The sequence below is a fragment of the Pogona vitticeps genome, chromosome 1 (genome assembly GCF_051106095.1).
Source record: "Pogona vitticeps strain Pit_001003342236 chromosome 1, PviZW2.1, whole genome shotgun sequence".
Classification (NCBI taxonomy): Eukaryota; Metazoa; Chordata; class Lepidosauria; order Squamata; family Agamidae; genus Pogona; species Pogona vitticeps.
The window spans coordinates 14,906,999-14,934,928 of record NC_135783.1 but is presented as its reverse complement, the minus strand read 5'-3'; the positions used below and the strand labels follow the sequence as shown (position 1 = coordinate 14,934,928).

General features: G+C 45.8%; 1 protein-coding gene and 1 long non-coding RNA gene across 51 annotated transcripts in view; one reads left to right on the top strand and one right to left on the bottom strand.

Moving 5' to 3' along the window:
• NRXN1 (neurexin 1) overlaps positions 1-27,930 on the bottom strand; it is a 1,165,889-nt gene that overhangs the window by 392,710 nt on the left and 745,249 nt on the right. The window lies entirely within an intron of this gene.
• LOC144585134 (uncharacterized) lies at positions 12,184-19,159 on the top strand. Its single transcript, XR_013539641.1, has 2 exons — positions 12,184-12,289; positions 12,482-19,159. It is a non-coding gene; the product is annotated as an uncharacterized LOC144585134 (long non-coding RNA).

The window sequence follows — 27,930 nt, the reverse complement described above, 5'->3', positions numbered from 1 at the left end:
TATTGAATATGGGCTGACCAACGATGACAGGCAGTTGGCACAGAACAGAGTGCCAGTGTGTTTCCCTTTGACAATTACCACTACTATCTAGTAGCAAAGCATGGTAATGGGTATGGGAACAGCATTAGTGGGGCACCAGCAGCACAGGAGACAGAAGCAGAACCATGTTGCATGGATCCTGAATTCTGGGATTGGATCTATCCAAGGTACAATGTTGTTGAGTACATGATGAGCACTTTACAGATCACCTACTTTCTGGGCGCACAACTGTGAGCTACCCCAATGGAATGGACTATGATGGAGATCAGAATGAAAGAATGGGCAATTAATCCCCCAATGAATCTCACGGCCCATTAGAACCCAGATTTCCCAAGGCCTCGCCATTATCCTGGAAGGACAGGAACTTATTGAACTTTCCAGACTACAACTTTTGCCTAGCTTTCTTCAAAATCTGAAATAAAAGGAACATCTGAGATGGGCTCCAGGTAATCAGTGGCCACTGAGCTGCTCTGATACAAAATCTTATATCAGAAGTAATCTCTATGGTGCTGGTATCCAGCTTCCCCTGACCTGATGGCTTCTGCATGTTCTAAACCAGTGGTTCTTAACCTTTGTAACTCAGATGCTTTCAAACTGCAACTCCCAGAAACCCCAGTCAGCAGAGCTTGTGGTGAAGGCTTCTGGGAGTTGCAGTCCAAAACTCCTGAGTAACCCAAGGTTAAGAACCAGTGTTCTAAACTACAGCATCATCATTCCCAGCTAGCGGGCCCAGTGGGATGATAAGGACTATTGCCCCAAACAGCTGGTAGGCACCAAGTTGACGAAATTGCAGCATCCATATCCTAAACATTTTATCAATGATCAGTAATTCATAGTCTGCAAGTTAGGTGCTACTATGTGAGCTTCTTCACTCTTTAATTTATCAGTCCTGCCGCTCTTGCCCAACCATTTGCTCTTGCTCATTTGCCTTGCTGGTAGCCTCCTGAGATCTCAACTTCTGCTCCCACTTAGCTATCCTAGATGCATCCTGCTCTTCTATAGACTGAGACACCCATTAGACCAGTCAGTCACTCCCCTGAACCACCACTAGGTGGATTCTCAGCTACAGAAGCAAGACTTGATGATGTCTCCAGATCTACTCAATGGTTGAAATCCTGTTGTGCAGCTCCATACATGCGATGGTGATAATGTTAGGATTCTTGCATTTTGAAGAGGCTTGCAAAAACCCAATTTTTCCCTATGTTTCCTACGTTGCAGCAAATGTTCTTGAGACAAATCTCAGGAGAGAGAAAAAAAAGAATTTTAATTTGTTAAAATGTATTTTTAGAATTTCTTTTCATTTAATGCAAGAATAATTGCAGCAATTTAACATTTTAACCTAATGTGATGCTTTCAGTGTGTTGTTAAGGAGGCTTTATATCACATTACTTATCATCACTATGACTTCCCCCCCCCTTCACAGTTAAATGTTATTTGACATGTTACTTCTTCTAGCATCTAATTAAAATGCAAGGGGTGGACTCTTCCCCAACTAGGACTGGGGAAAAAGAAAGAAAGAATACAAATCAGCAGTCAGGACTGAACAGCTAGCATGGTTGATGAAGGTCCATCTGCTCACTACAGAATAAAAGCTGCCCCCAAACTAAAGATTTTCAACATTGCCTTTGCCTACTTAGTGACCTCAGAGGAAAATAATACAACATTTCCCCTATCACTGCTTATTTCTTTCAATATAAGAGGAAACTCAGGTGAGAGTAAGCACATTCATGCAGATATGTAGTCGAAACAGGGTCCCACTGAGCTCAATAATCTTTAGCCCTGGGTAAGCGGACAAAAGCAGAGACATCACCTTGCCAACGAAAGTTCGAATAGTCAAAGCTATGGTTTTTCCTGTAGTGATGTATGGAAGTGAGAGCTGGACCATAAAGAAAGCTGACCGCCGAAGAATTGATGCCTTTGAATTGTGGGGCTGGAGGAGGCTCTTGAGAGTCCCCTGGACTGCAAGGAGAACAAACTTATCCATTCTGAAGGAAATCAACCCTGAGTGCTCACTGGAAGGACAGATCTTGAAGCTGAGGCTCCAATACTTTGGCCATCTCATGAGAAGAGAAGACTCCCTGGAAATGACCCTGATGTTGGGAAAGTGTGAAGGCAAGAGGAGAAGGGGACGACAGAGGATGAGATGGTTGGACAGTGTCACCAAAGCAACCAACATGAATCTGACCCAACTCCGGGAGGCAGTGGAAGATAGGAGGGCCTGGCGTGCTCTGGTCCATAGGGTCACGAAGAGTCGGACACGACTAAACGACTAAACAACAACGACGAAGCGGACAAAGAATTTCAGCTTTCATTTCCAGCAAGACCATTTTCTTCCAGATGGCCCAAGAGAGAAATTTTAGATCTGTAAGACATCCTTTTCACATCCAGAAGACAAGTGTTCTGTTGACTTTGTGTATGTGTTGTCACAAGTAGATCCTAACCTATGATGACCCTTTGCAAAGTTTTCTAGGTAGAGATTACTCAGAAGTGGATCACCATTCCCTTCTTCTGGGGGGAGCGCCCTGGGACTGCACAGCTTTCCCAAAGATACACAGGCTGGCTGTGTTCTCAGGAGGCACAGTAGGGAACTGAGTTCCCACCCTTTGACTCTGCAGCGAGATACCTAACCCACTAAGCTATCCAGCCTTTGACTTCCATGGATCAAACAGAGACACCAAGGTATGTAACAAGAAAGACAATGACTTGGCAAACATGGAAAATAAAAATCCATTCCTGAACCTGCTTCACCATTAACTTTGCCCTCATGTGGTTTCTTCATTGTAACAGCTGCAGAAATCTTTGTTTATTAATTTCATAATTCTTTTAGAGTCCATGTTTATTTCCATGTTATTATTATTATTATTATTATTATTATTATTTATTTATTTAATTTATATGCCGCCCACTCTACCCAAAGGTCTCTGGGCGGCTTACAACAATTAAAATTCAATGGAATAAAATAAAATGATTAAAATACAATTAAAATACAATTAAAATACAATTAAAATTGCCATCATTAAGACCCACAGTTAATGTTATTTCAATTAAAAGCCTTCTGGTTCTGCTTTTTCATTGGTAGCTGGGCAATCCAAGTGTGTGGGGTATAAGGTATTAAACATAAATCTTTCCATCTGCTGACTAGTACAGAATAAAACGAAGTTTGTTATTTATTCTTTTTTTAAAAAAAAAAGAGGAAAAAGATGTACCTAATTAGTGTGGGGAGGATAGGACGGAAAGAAGAGAAAAAGGAGCGATGCCAATCAATTATGAAATATGACCAACAACAGGGTGGGTTTGACTTAAATCAAATTGATTTGAATCACAACTTAAATCTCAATTTAAATGTTTTAAAATAGTATTTTTGATGTTTTAAACCAAAAAATTTTTTAACTTACATTCTGATTGCAATCAGATTTTTTTTTAAAAAAAATGATCTATTTTTATCATCCTGACAAACAAATTGCAAGGTGAAATCCCATGCTTCAGGACAGACAGCCAAACCTCGTACTCTGCAGGTATGTAGGACCACAAACATTCCTAGCAACTAAATGTATTATGAGATATGTAGTCCCTTGTGGAAGAAGTGCCCAACTGGGGAACAGATTTGAAGGTGCCAATAACACAGGTATTACCAGGAGGCTGATGGGTACAACCCACCTGTCTTTCTCTGTAAACACCATTCATTGTCCATCCCAGAACCAACAATTAAAAGAACTCATGCTAATTCAACTGCTTAAATATAAGTACTATTTCTATGTAAGTATTATTTGATTTCAATTATGTAACAACAATGAATTAATCTTCTGATTCCTACCACTTAAATTAACAAATCAGTTTTCAAGTCTAACTTTCCCAGTTCTGTTTTGGGCACATTCAGAGTCCACACCACCAACACAATTTTTACACAGTGTAGACTCTTCCCTTCCTTCTGAATCACCAAACAAGTAAGAGGAGGAAAAGGAAATTTTCAACAGAAAAAGCAACAGAATAGCAACAAAAGGAAAAGCGACATGACAACAACAGTAGCATGCATACTACAGTCTAGATGTGACCAAGTCAAAATACCACTGTCACAACCCATACTTGTGTTGTTGTTATTCCACTACTGCAGATGATTTTCATTCCGGCCTACAGAAGTCAACAGAGAGTTCATCACTAAAAATTTACCATTTTTTTTTACTACAAATCCCAAAATTGTCCATTCTGGGAGCCCTACGTGACAGACACCGAAATGCGGCTTACCTGAAAGAAAGGTTGAAGATGGAAAGCTCTGTGGTCTAACATAAGCCTAGCTCTGCCAAGCTTCAATAAGGAAGCTCTTCCAGTGCTTGCTCTGGGAGTTTCCTTTTTGAACAGGAAGCTAGTTACAGCTGGGCTTATGTTAGACCACAGAGCCTTCCAGCTGATGCCTTTCTCCTAGGTGTGACGTGATGTGTGACTCCTACAATGGAGAATTCTGGAACTGGTGGAAGCAAGCCAGCAAGAACAACTATTAGTCACAGCTCCCTTCAGTTCGATTAATTTCAGTGGCTCTTCTACAAGCATGAGTGATCTGGAACCAACTAAATGAGAACTACCACTCCCAGAAGCTAACCTACAACAGGGGCTCCCAGTGTGGGACCCAACCAATGAGATCCAACAGAGACGGGCAATTTTGCACTTGAAATCAACATGGTATTGAAGACGTAGAGAGGAAGGAGGCAGGATTTTCTCCCTTGCACCACTGTGCTAGGAGCCACTTCTGCTCATAGCTCATGTTAGTCAGCTATGCTGTCAACATCAAAACTGGCAAGCCTCTTTATGGGAAAGAAATAACATACAGGAAGAAATAAGGAGTTGTGTAAAATATTATTAGTATGAGAAAGACCTTCCTGTCACAAAATCCTTTTCCACTGTCAGACAGAGCAAAGCCATAAACATTGTGTTATTTATTACAGTGAGAGAAGAGCCATACAATATGCATGCACACATATACCAACACCTCCTTTGGATAACAATTTGTAATCCACCAACAAAATAAGGATTTTATTGCAGCATTATCAATCCTAATCCTCCCATCTACAAAGCTCCTGAAGGGCTCAATCAGATCTTTATGGAACCAGGATAGAATGGTTCACTTGGAGCCTGGCTGGCAGGACCTATTGTTACCAAACCACACGGACACACACACACACACACACACACACACACACACACACACACACAAATACTGATGTATTACAATTTGGAATAAATCCAGAGACACTGACACTTTCTGGCCAATACCTCAATCCTCTGGAAGGAGCATTCCCAGAAATATTTGTGGGGTGTTGTTGTTTTTTTGTTCCCCTGCCCCTCCAGAAACAGAGCATACAAGCTTGGATAGTAGCCCTTCTGTACCCAAGTGCAGCTGTCCTTCTCTGATGCTGCCTCTTCAGCAATAAGTAGAGAGGAATCTATTTGCAAGGCTGGGGCATAATCTGTCCTTAAAAACACACTCACATGCAAGAAGGCCCAAACCATTTTTGAAATTTCCTTCGGAACGTCAGGGCTTCGGTAAAGCAGCATAGCCTCCCAAGCTCTAATATGTGCCCTTCCCTACCACTATCGGACTACCGCTTCCATCATCCCCCACAAGCAGCTCTGATGGCTCGGGTGATCATCAGCCACATTCAAAAAACATCAGAGCAGCCACCTGTTCCTTAAACCTGGTCTTTAAACTGCACACAAACAAAATAAGGAGGGAACAATTGTTTCGTTATTAACTTATTACATTTCAATCCATCTTTTCTCCAAGGAGCTTGAGGTGGAATACACAGCCCTCCCCCTACTTTTTACTCACAACAGCCCTATGGGGCAGGTCAGTCTGTGACCGCAAGACCAATCCAAGGTTACCCAAGTGGAGACCTGAACCAAAATTCTCCCACCCTACTCCAACACTCATCATGCATAGCCCCCAGTGATTAAATAGCAGTACTGAAGTCAAGCCTCTGCTCACAACCTGAGTTTGATCCTAACATACTCAGGTAGCTGGTTCGAGGCTGATGCAGCCTTCATTCCTTCTGAGGTTGTTAAAATAAGTATCCAGCTCGCTGAAGGGCAAAGTGTTACTTACGTATTTATGTTGTAAACCACCTAGAGTTTACAACGTAAGTGCTCCAAGCACTATGGGTCAGTATATAATTCAAAACAACAATAACACGTTGCACGTTGTGTTTTTGTTTGGCTTATGGCAGGATTGAGGCATAAATGTTGCTTCTTGTGTCACTGAAATCGGGTTCAGCCCCTTCCTCAATGATCTAGCAAGCCAACAAATCTGCTGGGGGGGAGGGAACACCAAGCCCCAAGGGACGTATGGGGCTTCAGCTATCTTAATCAATCAAACAGCTGCACAAAAGAACTTCATCTATTCATGACCTGCTCAAACCCAACTGCTTCACTGAAGCTTACGAAACAAAATGGGGAGACCACTCCCCACCCCACAGCTATTAACATTGAAGCACTTCCAAAGCATACCTTCCCCTCCAAAAAAGTGCTCAGGTTTCCTTTGCTTGCTTGTTTCCCTTCCACCCTTTACCAGTTATCTCCCAAAGAGAAGGAGGGGTTCGCTCTCAGATTTCTATTGAGGCGGCTGATTTCTATGTCAATGGACTGAGGTCTAGGGTGGGTGAGATTACTCCATCAGGGAGGGAGGAGGGGATTTGCCACAAGAATGACCATCCATTGCCGATTCGCTTTATTTACTGGAGGATGGCCTCGTTCAAAGGCTCTGAAAACAGAGCAGGAAACTCCCCCACTTAGTGGTGCACAAAGCCATTTGATGCCTGCAAGTGATGCGATTTTTAGACTACATTGGATACCAGAAAAAAACAGGGGGAACTCGGTCTGATTACAGATGTGTGTCAGTTGTGTGATGTCAAAACAACAACAAAAAGCCTGGGAAATCAACCTGCAAAAGATGCTTCCAGGTTTCCCTTCCACTTCCCCCAAAGCCAGTAAAACCAAGAAGAGGTGGCAGCTGCTGCCTCCAGAAGAACCATCACCACTTGCTCACCCTTTCCTAGTTTTAATCAGATCCAGCACTGTATATCTAAATGACATACACACCTCTACAAAGCACCGCCCAGGAAAAAAAAAAAGGGGGGGAGGGGGTTTCGGCAGGCTTCCCAGACTGTTTGTCTCCCCTTCTTTTCAATCTGCCTCCTTGGATTTTATTTCAGGAAGCGCTTAATGATTTTTGCCTCAGCAAATGTGCAATAACCGCAGCTGCGCAAGGCGGTTTGCCCTTAATTTCCCCCATGGAGGCATATGGGATCAAGAACATGCAGGATCCTGAAAGAGCCAAGCGGGAAAGGAACAGCATGTGAATCGGGTGCAGGGTGTTTCCTTCCCCTTTTTCCGCTTATTTCTATTGTGGATTTAGGCCAACCCTCCCTCCCTCCCCCCTCCATTTGCAAGCATGGAGAAAAATTAACTCATGCAAAAACTATTGCTCCTCCTTTTTTTTTCTGGAGTGCAGATTTTTAAAGTACCCCCCCACAAAGCCAAAAGACGGTTTCCTCTTCTAAGATGTTTGTTGTTGTTGCATGCAAACGACCCAATGCATGTGCACCTTGAACAGATGCATAAATCCCACCCATTTCTCCAGAACGAAATCTCACAGCATGTAGGACTGGAATTACACACACACACACACACACACACACACACACACACACACACACACACACACACACACACACACACACACACACACACAAGACAGCCAAAAGAAAGCCCCTCCACTTACACACACACACACACACACACACACACACACACACACACACACACACACACACACACACAAGAAAGCCAAAAGAAAGCCCCTCCACTTTTTACACCAAAGATCCAAGGGCTGGTTGGAAGATCGCTTCACTTTTCTTGCAAACGCTTGCGAATAACACCACATGATCGTGGAAATGAAGCAGAACGTGAGGCAAAAATGAAGAAGGATGAAGCTGGCACAAAGAACCAGCAAAAGCTCTCCGACAAGGGGCAGGATGCGATTCCATCCTCACAGAACGAGCAGAGGAGGCACTCCTTGGAATTTCCACTCGGCAGAGGCTGATTTTTGAGGCCAACTCCAGAAGCAAATATAGATACACAGAGAGATGGACCAGTGGACACAGAAGGGAACACAAGATCCCTTTCTGTGGGCTTGGATGCTTTCCCTCACACACATACCGCCTCTCTCTTTTCATAAAGTTAATCACTGCCTCTAAATATTTAATTGAAGACATGGAAACAGATGGATCGGCAGACACAGAAACAAAGATGTGTATGTGATTAAACGCTCTTTCTCCCTTCCTCGCTCTCAAGTCATTTCCCACCCACCCCAGATTCCTATCTAAAACCCTATCCCTATATCAGCGAAGGATTACACAGAATCACTTTTTCCCTCCCTCTTCTGTCCGCCCTAGGCTGACCCTCCGCACATCACACGAGGTAAGCCCCTTAGAGCTGCCTTGCCACCATCAGGGTATTTACTTTCTAGTCCGGGCCCTTTATCTCATTAGAGGACCTTCGTTTTAGCTCATCGATCTCTGCCAGAGATAATTAATTGGAAGGCGTGTAATTATCCAAAGCCTTTGGCAACGGGCAGCCCTCGCTGCGCGACAAGCGCCGGATCGGCCCCACGAGCCTCCCATCCCCACCCCTCCCGGTATTGTTTGAAGCTGGTTTCCAGCGGGGGCCAGTTTCAAAAGAGATAAAATGAGCCCCGCTGTGGCGTTCAGGGGAAACGGTGCGCTGCAACAACAAAGCCTGTGTTTTTTACTCATGCTTCGCCTCCACACACACATAATGGAGAGATGTAGGATCAGAGGCTGCATCCTGGGGCAAAGAAAGAGAGCACAGGTGGCTCTCCACGCCTTGCCCTCTCATCTGACATAAAGGCAATAGGCAGCCACCGAGGTACCTCCCAGGGCCTGGCTTTGCACCAGAGGACTATTCTGTGGGCAGGAGAAAGGTCTACCCCATGACCACGCATTCCTGCCTTCCAGTGATCTCACTTCACAAGGGAAAGGAGGCACTTATTAGCATCTCTCGGAAGCCAGCCGGCAATGACAGGTGCAGCTCCATCGCTTGCTCAACCCCTTGCCTCTCAAAGACACACACCCTCCCAGACAGGCTGGATTAGACCAGGCCAGCAAGACGTAGGAGAAGAATGTAGGACGCACCTGGCTCCCTTAAAACAAAACACCACAGGGGGAAAAAAAGTGTAATGGGAAAGGAGTTGAAATAGAAGCTGGAATAGCATCAAATATTGTTCCTGAACATAGAGGCTACCAACCTTTCTCCTCTCTATTGAGTTTTACAGTCAGAATCCATTGGGGGGGTTGGAAGAGAATACGTAGTCAATTAAAGGGTGGAGAACAGAATGGCTATATGAGGAGCAAGGACCAGTGTGGAAGGAAGGCCCCATCATTGCCCCATGGCAAAATGCAAGCACAGTGGCACCTGGACAAACAGAAGGAAAGCTGAGGCAGATGATAGATACCAACCTCCAATAAATCCGTCATTGCTACTCTGCTCCCTACCTTCCAGGGTGACCTTTGCAGGTCAGAAAAGGACAGCTGCCTTGTGGACAGAAGGTAGAGCTGGCATAAAGGTAAGCAGGACACACACTCTCTCTCACACACACACCCCAGTTGTGTCTGCTGCCAGTCTCCAAGGGTAAGATGGTTCTCTCAAGGCAAGTGTGGCCACCACAGCTGGGCAGGTGTGGTTGGGCTTGACAGCCTTGGCTGAGGTTGAGGCTCTCCAATAGGATATCCACGTGGAAGATGCCTCACTATATGTGTGTATGTACCCGCCCAAACACACACACACAGAGAGAGACAGACAGACAGACATTCTGGCCAGATCTTCCCTTTCCCTCTCCTGCTTGCCTAAGGTCGGCACCACAGCTGAGGTCCACTCATCCCAACGTGGAGGATGGGAAGCAGAAACAGACACACGGTTCTCACGGAGGGGGGGGGGGAGAAGGAGGACGGGGCGCTTCGGTTCCCATCTTTGGAAGCAGGGGGAGCAGGAACTCCCCCCCCCAAGGCAGAGATCGGTCGCGATGGCAAAACTGGGCTAAAGCGCCTCTTTCCCTGTATGAAGAGGCTGCGGTTCCGCCGCCGCCGCCGCCTTCTCCGCGCTTCCTCCGCCTGTTCCGAGGGGGTGTGTCCTCGTCTCCTCCCCTCAGGTGTAACGAGGGGCGCCTACCTCCACCGTCCCGACCGTCGTCAAGCGCCGATCCTCTCCCTGTCGCCGGAGCGCCCCCTCCCCTCCTACGGGGGTTTGCGCTTCTCTCTCTCTTCCCCCCCCCCAATTCGGGGACACAGTCGGGGCGCACCCAAGCACAAAATCGTAATTGATCCCCAGCGTTTCACGCCAGGGATCTCACCAGATCGCCGAAACCACAGCTCCCTTGCGCTTTTTTTTCCTGGACCCCCTCTGCGGGCTTAAGATCCCTGATCTCTAGGTACATGTGCCCCCCCTTTTTTTCAAAGAAGGAGGGTAGCTCTGGGTGGTCAGGCAGGCAGGCAGGCGTGGGTCTCCCAACGACCCTCTTGGATCCCAGCGCTTCTTTTCCCCCCCTCTCCCCCCCCCGCTCCCCCCGCAAAGCCAAGCTCCACCGCCGGCACCCACCGTGTCCGCCTCGCAAGGAAGCCGGGGACCTGTAGATCGCAATAGGCACGGACGGGTGCTTGCTGCCGCCGCCATGGAAATGGTGGAGGTGGGGCGCCCCTAAACTGGAGGCCCCCCAGGCCACACCGAGGAAGCCGCTGAGAGTCAACGGGAGTATCCAGAGCCAGGCCAAGCGGCCGCCGGACGGGACGGGCTCGGACAGGGCGAGCTCCCCCATCGGCTGGGGCATGGCGAGAGGAGGCAAAGTTGGGGGCCCCGGGGGGGGGGGCGCGCTACCCAAGGGGCGGCGGCGGCGGCGGCGGCGGGTTCAGCGCCTCGAGCGCCGGCCGCGCGTCGGGAGAGGCGCCGCTGGGCGCGATCGATCCTTCGGCCCAGGTCCCTTCTGGCCCCGCAGCGGCCCGACCATAGTCAGAGGCGGCCCCGCAGAGCCCCGGCGGCGGCGAGGCAATCGCGGCGGCGGCGGCGGCGGCGGGGGGACGCGGCCCCGATGAGCCTCCAAGAGGCGGCGGTGGCGGTGGCGGCGGCGGGCTCCCCAGGCGCCGCGCGCGCCGCTCCTCCTCTTCCCGGCCCCTAGCAGGCGGCGCTCGAAGGGCTCTCCCCTGTAATCCACCGGGCGGGCGAGCAACCGGCCGCCGGGACGAGGCGGCCCCGACGCGCCCTCGGATCCCCCAAGCCGCAGGAGCGCAGCAGCCGCCGCCGTCGCGGGAAGGGATCCATCCAGCGGAGCCAGCCGGGAGAGAAAGAGCGAGCGAGAGCGCTTGCCTTCCCGAAGGCGCGCCAGGGACGCCCGCCGCTCCCCCCGGGCGAGCTTCCCTCCTCTCTCGCCCGCTCGCCGATCCCGCTCGCTCGCTTGCCTACTGCCGAGGCGAGGAGGGCGCGGGAGGAGAAGAAAAGGACGGACGCGGCGGCAGCGGCGGCGGCGGCGGCGAGGCGGCGGCAGGAGCGAGCGGCGCTTTGCAGGGAGACTCCGCCGCTGCACGCGTCTGAGCGGAGCCAGCGCGGCGAGGGGGGCGGGCGAGAGCGAGCGAGGAGCGAGCCATGCCGGCGGGCGGGCGGGCGGGCGGGCGAACGGAGGAGGCGGAGGCGGAGGCGAGGCGAGGCCAGCCGCGCGCGCTATGCAAATCTGCAGTCTCCCGGCAGCAAATCACCGGCGTCGGGATGCAGCGCCGCGCAGCCCAGGAGCGAAGCGAGCGCGGCCGCCGCCGCCGCCGCCGCCACCGGGCGCCCCGGGCCCGGCTGGCTGCGGCTTCGGGACTGCCGTCGCGACCGCGGTGGCGCAAGAGGCAGGAGGCGCCACGTGGCGAGCGAGCGAGCGCCGAAGGGACGACCCCGCGGACCCCGAGTGGCGTGGCTTTTGCGGGGCAGGCGTCGGCGATCCGCGGGAGATCCCGTGAAGCCAGCCTCCCCCCCCCTCGTGGATCTAGTTCGGGACTTCCCACTCCGCGATCTGGCAAGAGAGGAGGAGGAGGAGGGGAGGAGGGTCACCGTCTCTTCCTCGGCCCTTCAACGGGGGTGCCCAGAAGGGAAGCGCCCACCTGCCCAGCTTGGCCACTGGGGAGAGCAGGCGGGGACAGTGGGCACGAAGCAGAGGGTAGCGCCCCCTCTTTCCTGAGCTTTGGCTTGGGGGGCTTGTTCTCCGGTCAGGAAGTTGGGGGGGGTTGCCCGGAGAGAAGACAAGCCAACCCTTCTGCCCATTTGGGGAGGGGAGGGGAGAGACAGCACTGCAGGGAGAGTTGGGTCAGGAGGACGCATCATTTTCTTCCTTCCCCCCCCCCCTCTACAGGATGCACCCCAGTTCTCCACACCACTCAGCTGACATAGGCATGACCCCCCAAGGAGGAACCACTTTCAGCTCCTTTACCACTTCTCGGCACTGCCCCACCAGCAAGCTTGGAGGAGCAGGTGGGGGGCGCGGTCAGCCGGCCATCCTAATTAACTCATCAAGATGTCAGGCCAGTCCCAGGGATGACCTCAAGACAGCTTAGTGTCCTCTTCCTCTGCAGCCTCTCTGAGAAAGAGTGCCTGGATCAAGATCAGAGAAGCAAGTTATGTTTCAGCCAATGTGGGGGGGGGGGGGAGAGCTGAGTCTCCCTAACCCTAGTCTACTACTCTAACCACTGCACCGTCCATCCCTCTCTTTGGGATCAACCTGTCCTGCTTCACTGGCTAAGAGGGGAATGGAAGGAGGTAGAGAGTCCTGGAGGAAGTCAGTGGGCAGAGAACCACCGCTGGCCCCAATCCACATTACAGAGGTAAAGGAAGGCCTTGTGGACTTCTAGGGGAATACTGCTACTCTCCCTATAATAGTTTTGCCTCTCCCTCATTCCTTTGTTTCTCGTTCTCTGGGCAGCAAAGCCCTGAGAATTATACACACTGGGCAAAAATTATTCTGTTTTCCTTTTCTCAGCAGGAAAGCTGGGTAAGTGAGTTTCAATAGCCAAGCTAGGATTTGGAACAAGGTTTCCTAAGCCCTGGCCCCACCCTTTTCCACTACATGATACTAGTAATTCTATCTGATATGACGAAAGCTGATTGATTATCCTAGCATGAGTTATTCTCACCTCTGCATTTTGTAAATAAACTTCCTTTCTTTGGTGATTGGTCATTCTGATGGAGTGGTAAGCACAGGCTTCATTTGCAAGTCACATTGCTCAAACATGTAGTTCCCGGGGAGTTGTGTTGCTAGACAACCAGCATGCTATCAGCTTTGTAAATGGGAGTTTAGCACCTCCTGACTATCACTATCACCATCACTACCACTGGAAGTCTGGACTTACCACTTTCAAAAGTTTCCTAAGGCTACAAAATACCCATTCTCTATAAAACATTTATTCTTACAAATGCCCCTTTAAGTGACCTCAGTAATTGTTCCCTTATTACAATGATGCTTTGACACTGGCAGCTTTTCTGGTTTTATGATCAAATTTCCTATTGTTTTAGCACATATGCTACAACCCTGAGCCCTTAAATGAAAATCACGTTTCCTTCCTTCCTTCCTTCCTTCCTTCCTTCCTTCCTTCCTTCCTTCCTTCCTTCCTTCCTTCCTTCCTTCTGATTTCTAGAAAGCAACAGTGGGCATCTCACAAAACTATGTGAAAATAGTAACTAAAACAAACATAAATCCCAAACCAGCACAAGAATTGCGAACACACAAAGACACACCTTCTGTTCAAAGCAGACTATTTAAACACCAGAGATCTATTCAAAGAAGTGTCAGCAGCCAAGAAAAGGATACTGTTGTTCGTTCAATGCAATCAAAAGCAGCACAAAGAATTGCAGTACCGCACCTGGACACAACAGGGTGTGTTAACCACTACCATTGAGTTTTCTTTGTTCCAGCATCTCTAGATCAAACAACACTTTTTGTTGCTGATTGTAAGTCTTCCCAGTTTTCATAATTCCGTTTCAGTCACGTAGGCTTTTATCCGCAGGAAATGTAACAGAAAAGTAATGGATTATAGAGATTTTCCCATGTTTTACAGAAGCCGCTTGTTTAACACAATCTTTATCGAAAGCAAAGGTTGGAAACATTCGGGGGATGGGGCTACAAATCACAGGATTCACTCAAAGCTATGCTGGCTGCTAAGGGATTCTGGGAGTTGTAGTCTAAAAAAAGAGGGAGGGGACTTTTTAAAATTCTGGAACAGCCCTTTTCTTCATGCCAAAGCAGTTTTCTGTTTCACAGAGAGGGAAGAGTGGCTACAGATGAATGTAGCAAGAAATATATATATCTTCACATATATATACCTGAATTTACGTATATTGAGGCCTCCACAATAGCATTATTTTCACACACCAAAAAGGCTGCATGCAGATTTGGAAGTCTGTTCTGTGGATACTTGGGTAACAACCCCACAATTTCTGGTTCAGCCTCTGATTTTCTTAAACATTAATTGATTGAGTCATCAAGCTGAGTTTCACAGACATTGGTCCTCCCGAGACAGTCTGGGGATCTTAGGTTAGCTTCTTTTATCCTGATTGAGTGATGTTCAGCACGAGTATCAATCTAGACATTTCCCTGCTCCAGTTACATACACTTCTGACCCACCGGGAGTACAGGATATCGCTGGCTGCATCACTAGTTGATGATGACCATTAGACAACAAAACTGGAGTTTATACCAGTTATAAATATCTCTTGCTATGGGTTCTTTCCCAACCTGAATCTGTTAAAGGTTATACCAAAAAAACAAAACAGTGGCTGGAATCCTATTACACAGGTAGGCGGGCATTAACTCAAACTGTAAGTTTCAGCAGTTGCAATGGCACTTGCTTGTCTCGTGTACACCAGGCTATTCAACTGGTGTGCAAGAAGGAAGACCAAGCACCAACCTCTCAGCTAGCAGCCATATACAGCTGATGTTTGCCAATGAAGGCATTTATGCCAGTGAGTGTAAGTAATCTCATTCTGTCCAGGGTACTAATAAGGAGACCCTGTTTTTTTTTATTCCCTACTGGGCTGAAAGTTGCAGAAGAAAACAAAAAAGCTGGCAAGGTCTTCCAAGCCCAGAGCAAAGCTGCTAATGACAGACCCTTTTGGAAATCGTTAATTCGTAGGGTTGTGATGTCAGAAGCGGCTTGACAGGACATAATAACAAAAAGAGCTGTGTAGTGTCCTGGAATTTTTAAGAAAGTCACAATCTCTTGAGCATTCTAAGAACTGGTTTTAGATCTTCACATGATTTTATTTACGTATTTCAAATTATTTTTTATTAAAGAGCAGAGCCCTTTCTTTTATTTGGCAGCTGGTTTTACCTGGGGTTTAAATTGTCTTTGTATTTTTTTTGCTTTGCTCTTTATCTCAGGCCGCTTTTATCTTTGTTCATGGTACATATTTTATGGTTTTTGGCTTTCTGTATGCTGGCCAGAGGACTGAACTATCTAAACATGCGATAGACAGACAGACAGACAGACAGACAGACAGACAGACAGACAGACAGACAGACAGACAGACAGACAGACAGACAGACAGACAGACAGACAGACAGACAGACAGACAGACAGACAGACAGACAGACAGACAGACAGACAGACAGACAGGGGATGTTCGAATCAAGCCATTTTCAGTCTCACCAGGGTCAAAATTCCATAAGATCTCCACTCTAGAACAAAAAGAAACATTGTTTTCTTCTAATCACAGCTGGACATGTTAGCCAAAAATGCTTTTAAAACAATAAGCTCAACCCCCTGCAGCTACTCAGGTTTTAGACACAGCACTGAAGCAAAGAAAAAGCCCTGTCTAGAAGCATTCACTCTCCAAAACTGAATCTAGAAAGCATGCTGGCAACATGGTCAACTTTATGACTTTAACCTGTTCAACAGCATTTATCCAAAATACAGTAGCGAGATAGTTTGATGTCTATATCTGGCTCTTTCTTTCTTTCTTTCTTTCTTTCTTTCTTTCTTTCTTTCTTTCTTTCTTTCTTTCTTTCTTTCTTTCTTTCTTTCTTTCTTTCTTTCTTTCTTTCTTTATTTTATTTGATTTTATTTTATTTTATTTTATATTCCACCACTCTGGGCGGCTTTTTCTGTGGTCAAACAAGAGAAGAAAAATGGAGCAGTGTAAACCACTGGTGTCTTGACAAAGGGTCAAAAGCCAGTTCTTACAGACAGTAGCAGCTTGACCTGCCATGTAACAGTAGATGGAGTAAAGAGGGATGGAGCACAGTCTTTGGACGCCCAAGGTGGCAAAGCAAAATGTAGAACTTGAGTAAGTAAAAAACTAGCTGCTGTGAAAAGCAGCAGTAGCAGGCAAGAATAGAAGTTTGGAGTTTTTTGGATTAGAAATCCCACAAGTCCCCATTCAAGGAGATCTATCGGATTTGCACACACCGTAGGTAAAGGTAAAGGTTCCCCTTGGCAATTTTTGTCCAGTCATGTTCAATTCTAGGGGCCGGTGCTCATCCCCGTTTCCAAGCCATAGAGCCAGCGTTTGTCCAAAGACACTCTTCCGTGGTTACGTGGCCAGTGCGACTTAGACACGGAATGCTGTTACCTTCCCACCGAAGTAGTCCTTATTTATCTACTTGCATTTGCATGCTTTCAAACTGCTTGGTTGGGGGGAGCTGGGACAAGCGACGGGCGCTCACTCCGTCACGTGGATTCAATCTTACAGCTGAAGATCTACAGACCTTACAGCACAGAGGCTTCTGCGGTTTAACCTGCAGCACCACCACATCCCTATACACACCTTACAGGCACTGAAAGAGCAGCTCTAAAGTGGAAGGTTTGAAGGCCTATCTAGGCCCAAACATCCAATTGCTGCCCTCTGCTAACTGGGAACCTTCTTCCTAAATGGGAAGCTAGGTGGACAAAGGACTAGCCAAGCCTCAAAACCTTTCAGTTGAGGCCTTTTCTCCCAGTTGAGCCACATCTAGGAATCTGTGAGGTGTGTCTAAGTCAGGAAGAACTCTCAGGGAATTGTGAGATCTATATTCCAAGAAATCTTGAAATCCAATCCCTAGTAGGTGGTAACTCATTCAATCAGAGTCGTGTTGAGGCAAAACTCCATTTATTTCCAGAGTCAGGGATAGTTTCTCCAACTCTGGCTGCATTGCATTGGCCTCCCATCCGTTTCCGCGTTGACTTCAAGGTTTTAATGCTTACTTATAAAGCCCTAAATGGTTTAGGACCTCGATGCTTGGCGGAACGCCTGCTCCCACCTAGGTCTACCCGGATCACCCGCGTGAGTCAGGAGGTGAGGCTGAGGAGCCTAACGCCGAGAGAGGCCCGGAAGGAGAAGACACGAAACCGGGCCTTCTCGGCGGTGGCTCCTTGCCTCTGGAACAACCTCCCTCTGGAGATTCGCGCAGCCCCTACGCTGGGTGTTTTTAAAAATCCAATTAAAAACATGACTATACATCCAGGCCTTCCCTCCAGCCAATCCCTGAATTCTTTTTCTAATTTTTCTTATACTATTTTTCTTTATTTTACTGTGATTGTAATTGTCATTCCATGTCTATGCACATTTTTTGTATTTCTGTTGTATTTTATTTTTATTTTATATTGGAAGCCGCCTAGAGTGGTCTGGTAGTCTAGATAGGCGGGGTACAAATCAAATAAATAAATAATAAATAAATAAATAAAATAGTTATTTCATGGGTTTCTGAATACTAGGTGGTGAGAACAGGGGAAAAAACGGCTGCCTTCATTGCCTGCTTGTACATTTCCCAGTGGCATATCTGACATACTGCCATTAGGAATCCTTTGTTTTAGCCGGACTCTTCTTCTACTCTGACAATTGCATAAGAAGCTAGTGTTTTTCTTCAGCTGCTGGACAGCTCCCAAGAGAACATGATGGCTTTCATGGGTGGTTGCCTCCCTTGACATCCACTGCATTATTATTTTTTTGAAAAAAAGAAAGAAATCCAATCTTTCTACCTCTCTCTTTTTCTCTCTCTGTCTGAGAGATCTTATGATCAAAGTTCAGAAAAGTTACTTCATTAGATTACAAATCACAGAATGCTGGCTGGAGAAATCGGGGGGCATTTCCGTGCAAGAAACAGAACATTTTTCCCAAGCTCGGCCCAGGATGAATAAAAACCATTATTATATTGATTCCCAAACCAAATTTGAGAAGGCAGAAGCATTTTATCTTTTCCGGCCCTGGTTATAATGCACCCCTCCCAACTCTGATCGTTTTTGCTCCTGCCACCCTGCACACATACCTACTGAAACATGCAGATAATGCTCTAATGTCAGCGGGAGGTTTTTCAAAAATCCTTATACTTCATGCCCCCAATTCTGAATAAGACATGGTGCTTACCATATGTTTTAATAATATTTACCCACAGCTCCTTTAAACTTTTACCTTTTGCTTAAGAACTCGGCTCTAAGAACACCTAATTAAGCTTTTTCAATAAAACATGAAAAGGCTGAGAATGTCTGACAGCCACAATTTCCTTGAAATTGGAAAAAAAAGCAGGGCTGCCAGTTTGAAAAATCATAAGAGAAGGAGGTGCTTTTTCCTACTGTAACTTTCCTCCCCTTTTGCTTTAAGCTATAGTCACTCCACTTCTCTCTATTTTTTCCTCCTTAAGTATCACATCTTTCTCTGCTCTACTTGCACCTTTTGGATCTTGCCCTCCCACTAAGGAGCTTAGGGCGAGCAACAGAGAGTAATGCCATTTTATCTTCACTGCAGCTCTGCAAAGCAAGTTAGTTTGGAAAGTAGTGATTTCCTCCAGATCTCCCAGTGTGTATCATAGCTAACCAGGGACTTCAATCTGGGTTTCAACTGGCAGGCACTGCAGTTTTCTCCTTCTACCTTTATTTACTGATGATATTCGTCTTGGCTGGGGTTTCCTGAGTCATTCGGATCACCTTCTTTTATCCAGGGTCACCAAAGCTGAAGGCTTTTGTTGTGAAACTCAACAGCTTTAAGGATTTTGAGAGCCTTATGGGCTGATCCTTCCTCCTGCTGCTTCGCAGTTCGAAGTGTGTGAGGAATTCACAGGGTCAAAGTTTCCTTCTCCCCTTCATATTTACATAAATCCACACCTCCTGGAACTGAGCAGAGATCCAGACACCATTTGCAGCCCGAAATTGTTTGCGATTCCAGGCTTGTGGTGCGCTTGGCAAAACAAAGTGCGCTTTTAAAATGTGCAAAGAAAAATACGTTCATGCATCAATGGGTGCACGCTACAGTTGAAATGCAGACAGCTTGAATGTGCACAATGGACATATTTAAGAAAATGTACACAACGTAAATATGAATTTGTTTTCAAAGATGACATGCTCCATGTGGAACCAGGGCAGTATGAGGTAGTGATCTGAGAATTGTGTTAAGTTTTTCAACAACTTTGAAACGTGCATATCCTCTATCAGTGGGGAAGCATGGCCCATTTCTGAATCATCCAGACCTTAGGTCAGCAGGCTACCCCTTATGGTACTTCTTTTGTTCTGATTCTCTGTGTTTGTGACAGAAATTAGAGACTGATACCTTAGACTACAATTCTCTTATTTTTATCACAGGGATTTAGAAGGTAAAGGTAAAGGTTCCCCTTGACAATTTTTGTCCAGTCGTGTTCGACTCTAGGAGGTGGTGCTCATCCCCGTTTCCAAGCCATAGAGCCAGCGTTTGTCCGAAGACAATCTTCCGTGGTCACATGGCCAGTGCGACTTAGACACGGAACACTGTTACCTTCCCACCGAGGTGGTCCCTATTTATCTACTTGCATTTGCATGCTTTCGAACTGCTAGGTTGGCAGGAGCTGGGACAAGTGACGGGTGCTCACTCCGTCGCGTGGATTCAATCTTACGACTGCTTGGTCTTCTGACCCTGCAGCACAGGCTTCTGCGGTTTAACCCGCAGCGCCACCACGTCCACAGGGATTTAAACAAGGGATTTAAATCCACCCTTAACACATGTCTGGTTGCTTGTTATGGACCACTGGATGCTCCAGTGTGTATGTATCCCATACACCCATTTTGGATGTATGGGATATATTTTGACAAAGGGCAGAGTAGGGATGTGAAAAAATGTCACTGTTGCTGAGATTCTAATCAGAAACAACTGTTTCTGCACTGGACTGAGAATTATCCAAGAATTTGACCTTTTTTGTGTGAAACCAAGATCAAGTCCAGCCCCTGGAGACACAGTGGGGAATGAAATTCCCAACCTCTGGCTCCACAGCCAGATGCCTAAACTACTGAGCTATCCAGCCATTTAGTTTTCCATAAGCTGATATGCCCACACACAGGAAGGACAGTGGAAGAAGTTGATTGATTGCAAAGACACAAACAATCCACCCAGTGCTACTACTTTTGCTAAATCATGCAGCAAGGCCACCTGTGTTGACATTTCCCATTACTGTGTGTTGCACAAAACATTAAAAAAAAACGTATTTTCTCTGACATCACCGCAAAGCTCACTGTACTGCAGTAACTGGCATGCAGGAGACTAAAATATAAAGCATTCACATTCACCTTGCCAAGACAATGCAAGCCAGGATATACAATTCTAGGACACGGTAAGATTTCAACTGTGTGTACCACATCTCAGGAAAGGACTCTTAGGTTTCCAGGTTCGTTGAGTACACATGTAGGCATGAGTTTCCAAGCACATGTAGTAAGAAATGACAATATAAGCCCTCGGAAGAGCAAAGCCTGTAGGCTTAATGTGTCTCCCCAGCTAATACGTGCTCCGCCTGTATACAGTGGCAACCAAACCATTTTTTTTACCAATGTCATAATGTTCCTAATGACCTCTTTGCCAACACGAATGACACTCAGCCTGCAAAAGCTTTCGCTGCATACAGAGAGAAGAAGGGAGCATGCCCGTTTTGTGTGCGTTGGGGAGGAAGGGAATGCCACCTCCCCCCTCCTCTCCTTCCCTCCTGCCTGGCCTTGTGATCCCTCTGCCATGTTGCCAAGACACGCTCCCTGGAGAGGCCTGTGTTTTTCTTGACAGGTGTTCCCGAGATCTGCTGTGCCTCGGCGGGATTGTTACAGCCTGCTTTGAGGTACAGTGGAAAACATTAAGACGGTAAACTAATGAACTTACTTTATTGTATTCCCGATCATATAAACCACACAGTCGGCTGGATTAATCTACTAATGCTTTTCTAATGATTCCTTTATTGGGCATATGGTGCAAAGTTGCTATTTTCTTCACCATCTCACAAGAGCAATGCTTAAAATAATCAAAACACAGAGATGCATTTCCGGCGTTCCGTTACATAAATGAATATATCCAGCACTATTGTTGCACTAAACCTCCCATAGCTCTTTCTCTCCCCCACCCCGCACCCCAATTTTGGCAAGTGCGGCTTCTGATTCATTTGGAGGGCTATTGTGGCAGTGAAGCGAACAGCAACCTGAGAGAGATGAGAAAGGAAAACTGATTACAGTGGCACAGAATAATCTGGGGAATCCCGACTGATCCCAAACAAAGGGTACATTGCACACAGAGAATTCCCTTCTCCTTTATTCCTCCCCCACTAAAGCAAGTGCTAAACAGACCAGGTTGGGTTTGTCCATCACAAAAGAGGACAAGTTCCAGAAATCCAAAGATCAGCCTCCTACCAATGGCATTCCCAACCACCATTCAAAGAACAAACAAACAAAAAAACACCCCAAATTAAAAGTGGGTAAACACTTCTGAGGTTTTTTTAAAAATCTATTCTGATGGCAAAAAAAATAAAAATAAAAAAGACACAGGGCAGGCGGAGTGCACTGTTTCTTGATAGGGAATTGTCAATCTTGGAGGCTTTTAGGAGATTCAATTAATTCTTTCTCCCTGCATTTTATTCTTTTCCCAGCAGATAACCTTTCCCCAGATTGGGACTAGATCGCTTACAGATGTTTTGTAATATTTTGTGATATTTTGCATTTAATTGCGAATGAATGCAGGAAGAGCAAAGGCAGGGATACAGCTGAAAGACTCCAAAAAATTCCAAACCAAATTATGTTACTCCCTTAGCAAATCTCCAAAGAAGACACCTATAATTCTTTTCCAGTAGCGATGTACGGAAGTAAGAGCTGGACCATAAAGAAAGCAGACCGCCAAAGAATTGATGCTTTTGAATTGTGGTGCTGGAGGAGACTCTTGAGAGTCTCCTGGACTGCAAGGAGAACAAACCTATCAATTTTGAAAGAAATCAATCCTGAGTGCTCACTGGAAGGACAGATCCTGAAGCTGAGGCTCCAATACTTTGGCCATCTCATGAGAAGACAAGACTCCCTGGAAAAGACCCTGATGTTAGGAAAGTGTGAAGGCAAGAGGAGAAGGGGACGACAGAGGACGAGATGGTTGGACAGCGTCACTGAAGCGACCAACATGAATTTGACCCAACTCTGGGAGGCAGTGGAAGACAGGAGGGCCTGGCGTGCTCTGGTCCATGGGGTCACGAAGATTTGGACATGACTTAACGACTAAAAAACAACAACATAATTCTTAGTAGCTGCTCCTCTTTCCCCCCCCCCACCACCAGTAGAGTATAATTGTGACTATTCTGACTTTAGATGCAAAATCTCTAATAATGTTTCATTTGAAGAAGTCTCCAAAATTCTTCAGCTAAGAGTTTCGCCTCCTTGCTGCATTTATTTTCTAATTCATTTTTACCGTGAATGATCAGCTGTAACAATCTGTGCCTCTCATTTCTCATTATTTGATTAGGACATTCCAGTTTTCTGCATGTTATCTATATAGTGACCTTAGTATTTCTTCATCAGCCGCCCTCTGGATCCTTAGCATTTTGTGTTAAAGCCACATTTCAAATTCATCTTTTTTTTAGAGTAGTTCCTTTTAAAGCCCACTGTTCCATCCATAGGACACAACCAAGAATCGAATAAGAATCGGGCAGTGAATAAGAATTTACAGAGGTGTAGAGAACCCAAGCTCAGCATTTTGTGCCTCTGACTAGGCTCAATCTCTAGTCCAGCTTCACCTTCTTTAATAGCCTGTGAAGACAGCATCAGACTCTACACCTCTCCCGACTCCACCCTGCAGCTCAGAGGAAAGAGGAGGACGACTTGCGAGTAATAATACACATTCACATACACGGCAGTGTATCCCTATCCAACGGAGATACATAAAAAGATGAATCGGCTGATTTTACCGTGGGGAGGGGTAGGTTGAAGGGCCATTGTTATCTGAGGCAGCAATCTGCATGAGGACACCAAATGATGAATAATGAACTTCGGTGCGATGGCTCATTGCCATACTGTTCACGCTTTGAGCCTGCTCCACAACCTTGGAGGGATGAGTGATGCTGTTAATAGCAGGTCTGTGAAGCCCTTCACCAATGGAAAAGCATGATCTTCACTGGGCAATCGTGAGGACTTCCTGCAACCTTTGGTTTGCATATTTCATAGAATGATAGAAGTAGTCATTTGGAAGGGGCCTCTAAGGCCATCAAGTCCAACCCCATGCTCAATGCCGGAATCTCCCTGCTCAGTGCCTCCTTTGCTTCTTTGCACTGACTTAGAGACTTTGAATGCGCTGGATGCAGACATAGGCATCATTATCTGATTCAAACTGCAACACCCACTCGTCCACCCCAGAATAAACCAATCAGTCGCTGTGCTGCTTTGGGATGTTCTGGGAGCAATCATCCCAAAGAGCAACTTTCCCCATCTTTGGCAGAATATGCAGCCGTGTGGCAGTGGCATTTGTGTTGCATGCGTGTAGGTTACATATCCCCCCCTGCCCATCTGTTTGTCTTCTGGATGCTCATAAACAAAGCATAAAAAGTGATTATCTTCCCATTTCATCAGCATCTGGCATATTGCCTCTCAACATAGAGGTTCCATTTATGGATCTGGTCACTGCCAACAGTATAGACTTGTGTTCCGTAACTTTGTTATGTGCAGCAGGATTAAGTGTTACAGATTTCCCTGGATTGGACCACTTTCCATTACTTGGTGGGTATTGCTTGTGCAAATGTTCTCCCTCTAGACAAAGTAGGGAACTTTACAGGAGAGGGCCCAGCATAGTTTTGCCATTTTTTTCCTTTCAAATATTGCCTGTATCTAATGGTTTGATTTACAACTCCCTCCCAGGTAGCCTGAATTGGTATAATCCAGGGAAAACCTTACTACAGAATCCCAATGCTGAGCTGGCACCTTTCTCCTCCTTCCTATCCAGAGGCCTTGGAAGATGGTATGGGGTGGATTTCTGTGCCCAAGGAATCCTCACTCCTGAAACTGAAAGCAAAGCTATTGCTAAAACATCACAACAGAAGATAAACAGCCCATCAAAGCACCTGGGAACTACTTCTGCTCATCTACTGTTTGGCAGCCTTATAAAACATCTGCATAAGAATAATTTGTCCAGTTAGCTAGCAGCAGCTCGTTAACGCTGAATTCCATGGTGTGAATTGTTCCTTGAGCAATCTGCTGGTTTTACTCTAACAAGCATTCGTACAACATTTACCAAACAGCCCATTGCTTTAATGCAGGGTGGATTAAAACCAACAATCTTTGAAAATCAAATTGATTTAAATCACAATAAAAATAATTTTTAAAAATTTAAATAATCAAAACATCGGATTTTTAAAAAAATCTTAAATCGTCAAAATAATCCTCTTTTTTTTTTTGGTTTGGTTTAAATCAAATTTGATTTAAATCAAATCCATCCTGGTTTAACGACATGCGTCCATGTCATTTCAACACTAGCTTGTTTCCTGCACAGAGTTAAGTCACACACAATGCACCATCAACCTTCTACAGCACTGCACTCTCTTCTCCACACATGCCAAATAAACATCAACTCAAACCAACAACACCTCTCGCCAATGCATGCCATCAGAGGCTCAGAAGATGTGGAGGGGGGAAAAAAAGCTAGCATCCTTTCCCAAGCAGCTGCGTACAAATCCCACTGTTTTATGGTATCCTGGCTGGGACATGAGCCAAAGAAGGAGAAAAGAGAGAGAGAGAAAAAATCTATTTCTCCCTCATCTTATGTGAGCTATATTCTGGAAATGGGCTTCTGAATTCGTTCCATTGGGCACTAAAGAAACACTGGGAGCTGTAGCTAAAAGTCTGAGGAAGCACGTCCTTCGTTTCTTCTATCTTCTTCCCATGTAAACTTCTCCCTTACTCAGGTCTTCCAAAATGCCCACTGGAGATGTAAAGATCATCATTTCACAGAGAGATCCCCTCCCTTACTGTATAGTTTATATATGGTATACTTTATATGGATATGACTATAACACGTACAGGCACACAATTTATTTACCTTTAGTGACAATTTATCCAAGCGTCAACAGCCAAGACAGATAAAAAAAATTAATTGTTTAAAACACACACACACACACACATAGATGGAGAGAGAGGCTGCAAAAGACAGTACTGTAAGGCTATGCCTCTCTTAGTCTTCAGCCCCAATAGCCAGAAACAGCACAAAGGCAATGGATCATGAAGAAAAGCAATTTCCTAATTCAGGGATTAAGCAGTGTTCTCTTTTGTACAGTTAAATCAAAGTTTTAAGTTATTTCCCCTCCCCCAATAAGACGGATCCCTTCCCCCCTCTGCGCACACAATTTAAATAAATAGTCTCCAGAGGAGACTAGGACTGCATCCCAAATCCTTTGCTTCCTGAGCAATCAATAGCAGAGATAAAAATCCTTTATGTTGTACTTCATTCAGCAGGCCTATTGATAGTGCAAGGGAAAAAAAATTAAGCCGCTACACAAGCTGAAGATAATTACCTTAACAGGGAGGAATTTCAAGTGATATGGGAATCCTTTTGTTCTCTTGAGGACAAATATGAGAGATTTTTAAGGCAGGAGAAGAAATATGCTGGGCTATGACCATGGAGAGTTGTGGGGTTGTCAAGGAACCATACATGACTTTGATGCATGTGGAGATAGCCTCATATTTTAATAAAATCTTGTATTTTGACATCCTTCCTTGGCAGTGGTGTACTTCTGTCTAGCAGGAGTCTCTGTGTGCAATTTTAAGATCAGGGGTTTGCAGTTTGAGGCCCTGGGGCCAAACCTACCCAGGAAAGGGATAAAAGCGAGGGCAGTTCCTGCCTAAGGCAGAACAACAGAGAGATGTTGCTGCCTGAGACAGAATAACAAAGTACAGGCGTGCTCAGAGGCACACAAGCCTATGCATTCACACCCACCAAAGTGTGTTGTGCACGCGTCTCATCAATTTATTACCTGAAATGGAAAATATTTTATGTGATTCTCCCTGGAACCAAACAAAATTTGCAACAACAATAAACCGAGAAATAATCTTTCATTGCATTTTCATGACAACCCAAAGGCAGCTTGTTCAAGGTAGACCTACCTTTACTTGTCTTAGCTCTTTCTGCATGTGTAAAGCTATTTCCACACATTCGGGGGGAAAAAAATAAGTCCTTCTGTAATTAGGGAAAGTGGGCAATGAGGAGAGATGCATGCACTTAGAGAAGGGTCAGAATAAAGCCCATAACATATCATCGCTTCTCACTGCTGGGTTCATAAAAAGTAGCTGATCAACGCATATGGTTTGAACCCAAAGAGTTTTCACATGAGCCATGGTATGACTCATGCTGGGGAAAACAGCACATTTCTGCTTTCTTTGCCATAAATTGGCACACAGATTGCAATTAAATAAAATGACAAATTCGGTTTATTTACATAACAAGTTAGAAAAGGCGGGGAAAGTGCTAGGACATTCAGCCCAGATAAAGCCAAAAATAACACAGCCAGCAAGAAAACTTAACTACTGCCTGGCCTGATTTCTATGCTACTGTGCTATGCTACTGAAGATGATGGACTTCTTTGCAGGAGTGGCATTGCTGCTTATTTAATTCTCATCTCTAACGATGTATAACTCTTCTCTTAAATTTCTATTATTGCCATGTTCATAACCAGGTGGGGGTGGTGTGTGCTTGGGGATCAAGGGTGAACCTGCATACTCGTTAGGCACACTGATTTCAAAAACTATATGCAAAACCAGGCCAAATCATGGTCATTTGTGGAATTTCAGGGTGACAACAGGGAAGCAAAAGAAGGTGCCCCAGGCAGGAGCAACACTCCCACGAACCTGTAGTACCCTTTTCTACATTCTTATAGTTACAAAGATGATCAACAACTTGAAAGGAGAAAAATGGAAATCAAAAGTCTGGTAGAAAACAAAAATGAGCAGATTCCCTTTGAAATTAAAGAAAAGTAGTTACTCAATGGCTTGAAATTAATAATAAAACTTGTTTACAGGAGATTTGGGACAAATACATAGAATCCGAGCAATGACCTCGTTCTCAGCTAAATGCTTCTGTGGCTGGAATTTCCAGAGGAAATCTTGGGCTTAAATATGGGGTCGGCTGGCACTTAGTTCCTTCTCTTTTTTGATGTTACCACAGGAGAAAAAGTGGAGCAGAAATATGTTTTTTTCAAAGCCACAATAAACACAACTTGATTGATTTGTTTCCTGATGGTGTGTAGGGGTGTACCAACTAAAGCTGGCCTTTCTTCCCCATTTTCATGAATGGCAACAGCACACACACAGATGGGCAGTGAACTATGTGTGCCAAAAACATTTAAGCTCCGAGGCAGGGCTAACCTTGGATTATAATATACCCACAGCAACCGTAACATTGGCGCCGTTCCACCCAAATTAATGGAGATGTGCCAGCCAGCACACACCGGCAGGGCCTCTCGGCCAGTCTGTTCAGAGTCAAAATGTTTCAGAGCAATCAATAGGAGCTATAAAATTGTGAGACAGTTTGTTATACTCTCACCTGCTTGGGTAATGATCAATTCATCACTAATGCAGGAAGAGATTTAGAACCACACTG